This window comes from Orycteropus afer, unplaced genomic scaffold (assembly GCF_000298275.1).
Source record: "Orycteropus afer afer isolate SDZICR_OR568_19922 unplaced genomic scaffold, OryAfe1.0 scaffold00039, whole genome shotgun sequence".
NCBI lineage: Eukaryota > Metazoa > Chordata > Mammalia > Tubulidentata > Orycteropodidae > Orycteropus > Orycteropus afer.
In genome coordinates, this window is record NW_006921626.1 from 8907626 (window position 1) to 8915879 (window position 8254).

Consider the following 8254-nt stretch of genomic DNA (forward strand, 5'->3'; position numbering starts at 1 on the left):
TTGGGACTCTCACACACTGCTGGTGAGACTGTGAAGTGATACAACCACTGTGGAAAACAGTATGCAATTCCTTAGAAAGCTGGATACCATTTGATACCATTTGACCCAGCAATCACATTACTAGGTATATATCCTAGAGAGGTGAGAGCCAGGACAGGAAAAGATATATTTGTACGCATGTTCATTCGCAGCACTATTTACTATAGCAAAAAGATGGAAACAGCCTACATGCCCATCAATGGAACAGTGGATGACCAAACCATGGTACATACACACAAGAAATTTGCTACGCAGCACTAAAGAATAATGTAGAGTCTGCAAAACACCACATAACATGGATGAACTTGGAGGACATTATGCTGAGTGAAATAAGTCATTACAGAAGGACAAATATTGTATTAGTTCATTATTGTAAAAAGTCAAGGAAAGGTTTATATATGGAAGGAAACTTTCTTTGTTCATTACCAGGGGTGTGAGGGGGAGGGGAGGGAACACTGCAAAAATTAAAAGAAAATAATAAAATTAAATTAAAAAGAGAAAAGGAAAAAGAAGAAGAAGAAGAGGGAAAAAAAAGCCTCCAGTTACCAGGAGAAAGGAAATAATAAAGATTTGAACAGAAATAATGAAACAGAACAATAATAGGAAGAATCAGCAATATAAGAAGCTGGGTCTTTGAAAGGATTAATAAAATTGATGAACCACTGGAAATGTAACAAAGGAAAAGAAGGAGAAGATACAAATAACACAAATAAATGAAATAGGTGATATCACAACAGAACATACTAAAAGAAAAAGGATAATAACAGAATACTGTGAAAAACTGTTTTGTACCAAATTAAAAAACCTAGAAGAAATGGACAAATTTCTAGAAACACACTATCTACTCCACTTAGCACAATCTGAGGTAGAAAATTTGAACAGACCCATCACAAAAGAAGAAATTGAATAGGTAGTTAAAAAGAAAAGAAAAACTCCCAACAAAATAAAAAGTTCTGGCTCAGATGGCATCAATGGCAAGTCCTACCAAACATTCAGAAAAGTGCTGACACCCATTTTACTCAAACTATTCCACAATATAGAAAAGGATGAAATATTCTCAAACCCATTTGATGAAGCAAGCGTAACACTGATACCAGTCTAGTCAAAGACATCACTAAAAAAGCAAATTATAGACAAATATCCCTCATGAGTATAGACACAAAATTCTTGACAAAATTCTAGCCAATAGAATCCAATAGCATATAAAAAAATAATACACCGTGGTGTTCTCTTCAGCAGCGTGTGGTTGTTGTTGTTGTTGTTTGCCGTCAAATCGGACCCAACTCATAGCGATCCCTCCTTGGGTTTCCAACGATCCCTCCTTGGGTTTCCAAGGAGATATCACTACGGAAGTAGATTGCCAAACCTTCCTTCTGAGGAGTGGCTAGTGGATTTGAACCACCAGCCTTCTGGTTAACAGTCAAGTGCCTTAGGCACTACACTACCAGAGTTCCCCTTCAGCAGCATATATACTAAAAATTGGAATGACATAGAGGTTAGCATGGTCCCAGGACAATGATGATGTGCAAATTCATGAAGCATTCTATATTTTTAAAATGAATTTGATCAATAAACTTTCACTGAAATCACAGTAAAATTTAAATAAATAAATAACAAAACAGAAATAATACACTATGACCAAGTGGGATTCATATCAGGTAAGCAAGGATGATCAACATTAGAAAGACAATCAATGTAATCCACCACATAAATAAAACAAAGGAAAAGAACCATATGACCACATTAATCAATGCAGAAAAGGCATTTGTCAAAATCCAATACCATTCTTGATAAAAACCATCATCAAAATAGGAATAAAAGAGAAATTTCTCAACATTATTAAGAGCATATATGTAACAGCAATGGTCAGCATTAGTCTCAATGGAAAGAGAAAGAAAGTATTCCCCTTGCAAAAAGGAATTAGATAAGATGGCCTTTATCATCACTCCTATTAGATACTGTATTAGAAGTCCTAGCCAGGGAAATAAGACAAGAAAGGAAAATACAAGTTATTCAAATTGAAAAAGAAGTAAATCTATTTCTGTTCACAGATGATGTGATTGTACACACAGAAAATCCCAAGGACTCAAAAAGAAAATTACTGGAACTAATAATAGAAGGATTCAGCAAAGTGTCATGGTATAAGATCAATATACAAAAATCAGCCAGATTCCTCTACACTAACAAAGAGATCTCTGAAAGGGAAATCAGAAAAATAATACCTTGTACAATAGACACCCAAAAGATGAAGTACTTAGGAATAAATCTAACCAGAGATTCAAAAGACCTATACAAAGAAAATTACAAAACACTACCACAAGAAACCAAAGAGACATATATAAATGGAAGAATATACCATGCTTATGGATAGAAAGACTTAACATTGTGAAAATGTCAATGCCACCAAAAAGCCATCTAATGATATAATGCAATCCTTATTCATATCTCATCATTATTCTTTAATGAGATGGAAAAATTAATCATCAAATTTATACGGAAAGGAAAGAGACCTTGGATAAGTAAAGCATTACCAAAGAAGAAAGTAGGAGGTCTAACACTCTGATTTCAAGATGTAATACACAGCCATGATAGTCAAAACATCCTTGTATTGATACAATGACAGACACATAAACCAGTGTAATAGAACTGAGAACCCAGAAGTAAATCCAGTGTCAAAACCCATTAAATGGGGGAAAGACAGTGTCTTTAACAAATAGTGCTACCAAACTGGATAGCCATTTGCAGAAAAATTAAACAAGATCCATACCTCACACCATATATAAACATTAATTTAAGATGGATCAAAGACTTAAACTATAAAGTTCATCAAAGGAAAAATAGGGGCAAATTTAGAAGCCATAATATGGCATAAATACACCATCAAATATAAAAAATAAGAGCTGTGAGACAAACAGATATATGCATACCCATGTTTGTCACAGCATTATTCACAATATCAAAAAGATGAAAACAACTAAAGAGCCCGTCGATGGATGAATGGATAAATAAACTATGATACACACTTACACACAATGGAATACAATGCATTATTAAAGAATAATGAATCTGTGAAATACTTCATGATATGGATGAACTTAGAGGATATTATGCTTAGTAAAACTGATCACAAAAGGATGATTTATTTTTTGTTAAATTTTTATTGTGATTTGGGTGAAAGTTTACAGAGCAAATTCACTTTCCATACAGCAGCTCATATACATTTTGTCATGACATTGACTACAATTTCCCACAATGTGACAGCTCCCCTCCCACTTCTTCCCGATAGTTACCTCTTCTCTGTGCCCTTTCCTCTCACGCACTCCTGCACCCTGAGCTATGTTCCTGTGCATACACAACCCTTCTATTTTCTCATGATTGTTCTCTCCAAGGAGTATATCTACCTAGCGTAAATGTTTAGCTCATATGCCTATCTTTTGTTTGGCTGGAAGCCACAGGAGTGGGTTCAATTCCAGACCTGAAGGGCAGCTAGGGGCCATGGACTCAGTGGTTCCAACAGGTTCTATCAGACCAGCAAACCTGGTCCCTTTTTTTTTTTTTAATGATTTTGAGTTTTTTTTCCACATTGTTCTCCCACTCTATCCAGGATCTTTTACAGACATCCCCCTCAAAAGGACAAATATTATATGAGACCACTGTTGTAAAAAGTCAAGAGAAAGTTTTCATACAGAAATAAACTTTCTTTGATGGTTACCAAGGGTAAGAGGGGAGGGAGGGTAAATCATTCACTAGAGGGTAGATGTCACTTTGAAAATTAAAGGATGCCTAAAAAAAAATTAAGGGGAACCTAACCCACACCATGCTATTTTCAATTGCATCATATGCATGTGAAAGCTGGACAATGAATAAAGAAGACAGAAGAACAATTGATGTCTTTGAACTATGATGTTGATGAAGAATATTGAAAATATGTTGGAATGCCAGAAGAACCAACCAGTCTGTCTTGGAAGGAGTACAGACAGAACTCTCCTTAGAAGAGAGAATGGCCAGACTTCAACTCACATAATTTAGTCATGTTATCAAAAGGAATCAGTCCCTGGAGAAGGACATCAGGCTTGCTAAAGTAAAGGGAAGACCTTCAACGAGATGGATTAACAAAGTGGCTGCAATGATGGGCTCAAGTATAACAAGGATGGTGTGAATGGTGCAGGACCAGGCCATGTTTCATTCTGCTGTACATTGGGTCACTATGAGTGGGAGTCAACTTGATGGTACCTAACAACAACAGTTGGGAGACACATATTAACTTGGGTGAGGTCAGCACAAAATGATGAAAACAAAGGAAGACACTGAGAGGAGCACAGAGGTAAATACTATTCCATACACCATTGGGTAGTAACAGTAATAACAATAACCCACCAATGGATACATAGATTTACACATCACATAAGCTGAATTGGTTTAAGAATCTAAGTGAGACTACACCCACAAATATGTATACATTTGACACAATAGTTATACATATGTATACATAAGTGTTGTAAATATATCCATGAATAAGGTAGAGCATACACAGGGGCAAAGTTATGAAAACTTCTTGGACATAACCAAACTCTGGTCACTGGGCCCTGGGGGCTCAAGACCATAGTCTCAAGGGATATCAAGTTCAATTGGCATAACATGGTCCATGAAGACAATGTTCTATATACTACATTGGTTAGTAGTGCCTGGGGTCTTAAAAGCTTGTGAGCAGCCATTGAAGGTGCAAATATTGATGTCTCCCTATATGAAGCAAAGAAACATGAAGAAAATAAAAAACTCAAGGAAACAATGAGTTGCTAATGGAGCATGTGGAGCACAGTCTTCATAACCCTGAGACCAGAAGAATTAGATGGTACCCAGCTACCATGGCTGCTGGCTCTGAAAAGGATCACAATTGGAGGATAGAATGGGAGAAAAATGTGGAATGAAACTTAAAATCATAAATATATATATATATATATATATATGTATGTATGTATACCAGGCTTACTGGTCTGATAGAGTGATAGAGGTTGGTGAAATCCCCGAGACTATGGCTCTTAGTCACCTTTTGGGCCTGGAATTGAACTCACTCCTATGGCTTCCAGCCAAATATTAGATAGACTCACAAGGTGAACAATACACCAGGTAAGTAGACTCCTTAGCACAATCAATCATGGGACATCAGAAGGGCAGCATTTGCACAGGGAGATAGCTCAGAAAGCAGGAATGTATAGGAAAGGACACAGGGAAAAGATAACCACAGAGAGGAAATGGGAAGGGAGCTGTTACATTATAAGGATTGTGATCAATGTCATGAAACAAAATGTGTATGACCTGTTGAATGAAAAGCAAATTTGCTCTGTAAATTTTCACCAAATCACAATTTAAAAAACAAAACTAAAACATTGGTGTAGAATTGGCACAACTTCTTTGAGGACAGGAGCACATGTTGTGTTAGAGGATCTATGGAAGCAAAGGGGCATGGGTGTGGCCTGGGACTGGAGCAGGACCCAAGTTGGGCAAGTCTTTTAAGACCTGACAATGAGCTTGGACTTTCTCCCAGAGGCAATGGGAGCAACTGATAGATTTTATGCAGTGGAGAAGATGAAAGGCTCCTCTACCCTCTTAGCACCTCTGGCTGCTTTTCAGCTTTAAATGAAGGGGTCATGGGTCCAGTTTTCTAAACTTTTCCAGGTCTACACTCATTTTATCCCTTGGTAGGAATTAGAAGTGAATTAAAATGAATAAAATTCCTGTATTTAGTCATGTCTTTGGGGTCAGCTGAGGCCATCTCTCTGTTTCCTTTCTTCATACACCAATTTCCTGTGAACTCTTGTGACTCATGCCCAGACTCTTGTCCATCATAACCTCTCTCCTTGGAAGCCCAGGGAATACTTTTGTCTGTGCTTTCTGGAGAGGAGCTAAATTATTCGCTCTAGCAGGCATGCAGGAACCTTGCTGTTTCTGTACAGTCTATAGATAGTGCCGAGACAGGACACCAAGGCACAGCTGCAATGGCTGACTGCTCTGAAAAGGATCACAATAGGAGGGTAGAGTGGGAGGAAAATGTGGACCACAACTCAAAGTGATAGAAAAGACAAGGCTTACTGGTCTGATAGAGACTGGTGGAACTCCCAATACTATGGCCCTTAGACATTCTTCATTCCTGGAACTGAGCTCATTCCCTTGGCTCAACATTCAGCCAAACAATAGACAAGGCTATAAGGTGAACAATAGCAGCAGGGAGGTACATGCTCCTTAGAACAATCAACCACATGAGATCAAAAAGGCAGCATTTTCTCAGGGATAAAGTTCAGAAGGCAGGAAGGGATAGGAAAGAAGGACAAATGGAAATGATAAACACAAGGAGGATGTGGGAAGAATGCTGTTACATTGTAGGGATGACAAACTCATGAATCAAAATATGTAGGAATTTTTGAATGGAAAATAAACTTGCCCTGTAAACTTTCACCCAAATCACAATAAAAAGCTGATTTATTTATTTATTAAATAAAAATCTAAGCTATTCTTGGAAGTGCATGGGCCAGGAGGGGAAATGGTTGCTGTCTTCTAGCTATAGCCATGTCCAGTTTTCCCCTTAGTTGTAAGATACCAGCTTCTCCGATCTTTCTGAGCAGAGAATCATCACTATTCCTGAATCACCCAATTCTAAACCTGTTCATTTAGAAGTGGTTGACATTCTTCTATTTCAGGACATAGTACATGATCAGGAACCAATGATATTGGAGGAAGAAGTCAAAGCTGCACTGAAGGAATTGGTAAAAAACAAAGCTCCTAGAATTGATGGAATACCCATTGAGATGTTTCAATAAATGGATGCCACACGGGAGGCACTTACTCATCTATGTCAAGAAATTTGGAAGATAAGATACCTGACCAATTGACTGGAAGAGATCCTTATTTGTACCCATTCTAAAGAAAGGTGATCTAACAGAATGCGGAAATTATCAAACAATAGCATTAATATCACACACAAGTACAATCTTGCTGAAGATAATTAGAAAATGGTTGCAGCAGTATATGGACAAGGAAATTCCAGAAATGGAAGCTGGATTCAGAAGAGGGCATGGAATGAGGAATATCATTATTGATGTCAGATGGATCTTGGCTCAAAGCAAAGAATACCAGAAAGATATTTACTTGTGTTTTATTGACTATGTAAAAGCATTCAGTTGTGTGGATAACGATGGATAACATTGAGAAGAATGGGAATTCCAGAACACTTAATTGTGCTCATGAGGAACTTGTGCATAGACCAGGAAGCTGCTGTTCAAACAAAACAAGGGGATATTGCATGGTTTAAAATCAGGGAGGGAGTGCATCAGGGTTGTATCCTTCCACCATACTTATTCAGTCTGTATGTTGTTGTTGGGTGCCATTGAGTCATCTCTAACTCATAGCAATCCTATGCACAGCAGAATGAAGCATTGCCCAGTCCTGTGCCAGACTCACGATCCTTGCTATATCTGAGCCTATCAATGCAGCCATTGTGTCAATGTGTCTTGTTGAGGGCCTTTTCCTTCTTCATTGTCCCTCCACTTTACCAAACATGATATCCTTCTACAGTCTTGACTGCTGTTTCCATTGGTGTTGATTGTAGAACCAATTTATATGCTCAGCAAATTATCCAAATAATCCAAGAAATTGGATTATATGAAGAAGAGCACAGCATCCGCTTTGGAGGAAGACTTAACAACCTGTGATATGCAGACAACACAACCTTGCTTGCTGAAAGTAAAGACTTGAAGCACTTACTGATGAAGATTAAAGACTATAGTCTTCAGTATGGATTGTACTTCAACATAAAGAAAATGAAAATCCTCACAACTGGACCAATAAGCAGCTTCATGATAAATGGAGACAAGTTGGTAGTTGTCAAGGATTTTTCATAATACTTGGTTCCACAATCAACACCAATGGAAATAACAGTCAAGAAATCAGATGACATATTACACAGGGCAAGCCTGCTGCAAAAGACCTCTTTCAAGTGCTGAAGAGCAAAGATGTCTCTTTGAACACTAAGGTGCACCTAAGCCAAGCCAGAGTATTTTCAGTTGCCTCATATGCATGTGAAAGCTGGACAATGAATAAGGAAGACTAAAAAAGAGTTAATGCTTTTGAGTTGTGCTGTTGGTGAAGAATATTAAAAAGTACCATGGAATGTCAGAAGAACTAATGAATCTGTCCTGGAATAAGTGCTACTGGAATGCTT

General features: G+C 37.7%; 1 non-coding gene across 1 annotated transcript; it reads left to right on the plus strand.

The window, feature by feature from the left end:
• The first annotated feature begins 1488 nt into the window (after positions 1 to 1488).
• LOC122149665 lies at positions 1489 to 1592 on the plus strand. Its single transcript, XR_006163259.1, has one exon. It is a non-coding gene; the product is annotated as a U6 spliceosomal RNA (small nuclear RNA).
• Positions 1593 to 8254: the final 6662 nt, after the last annotated feature.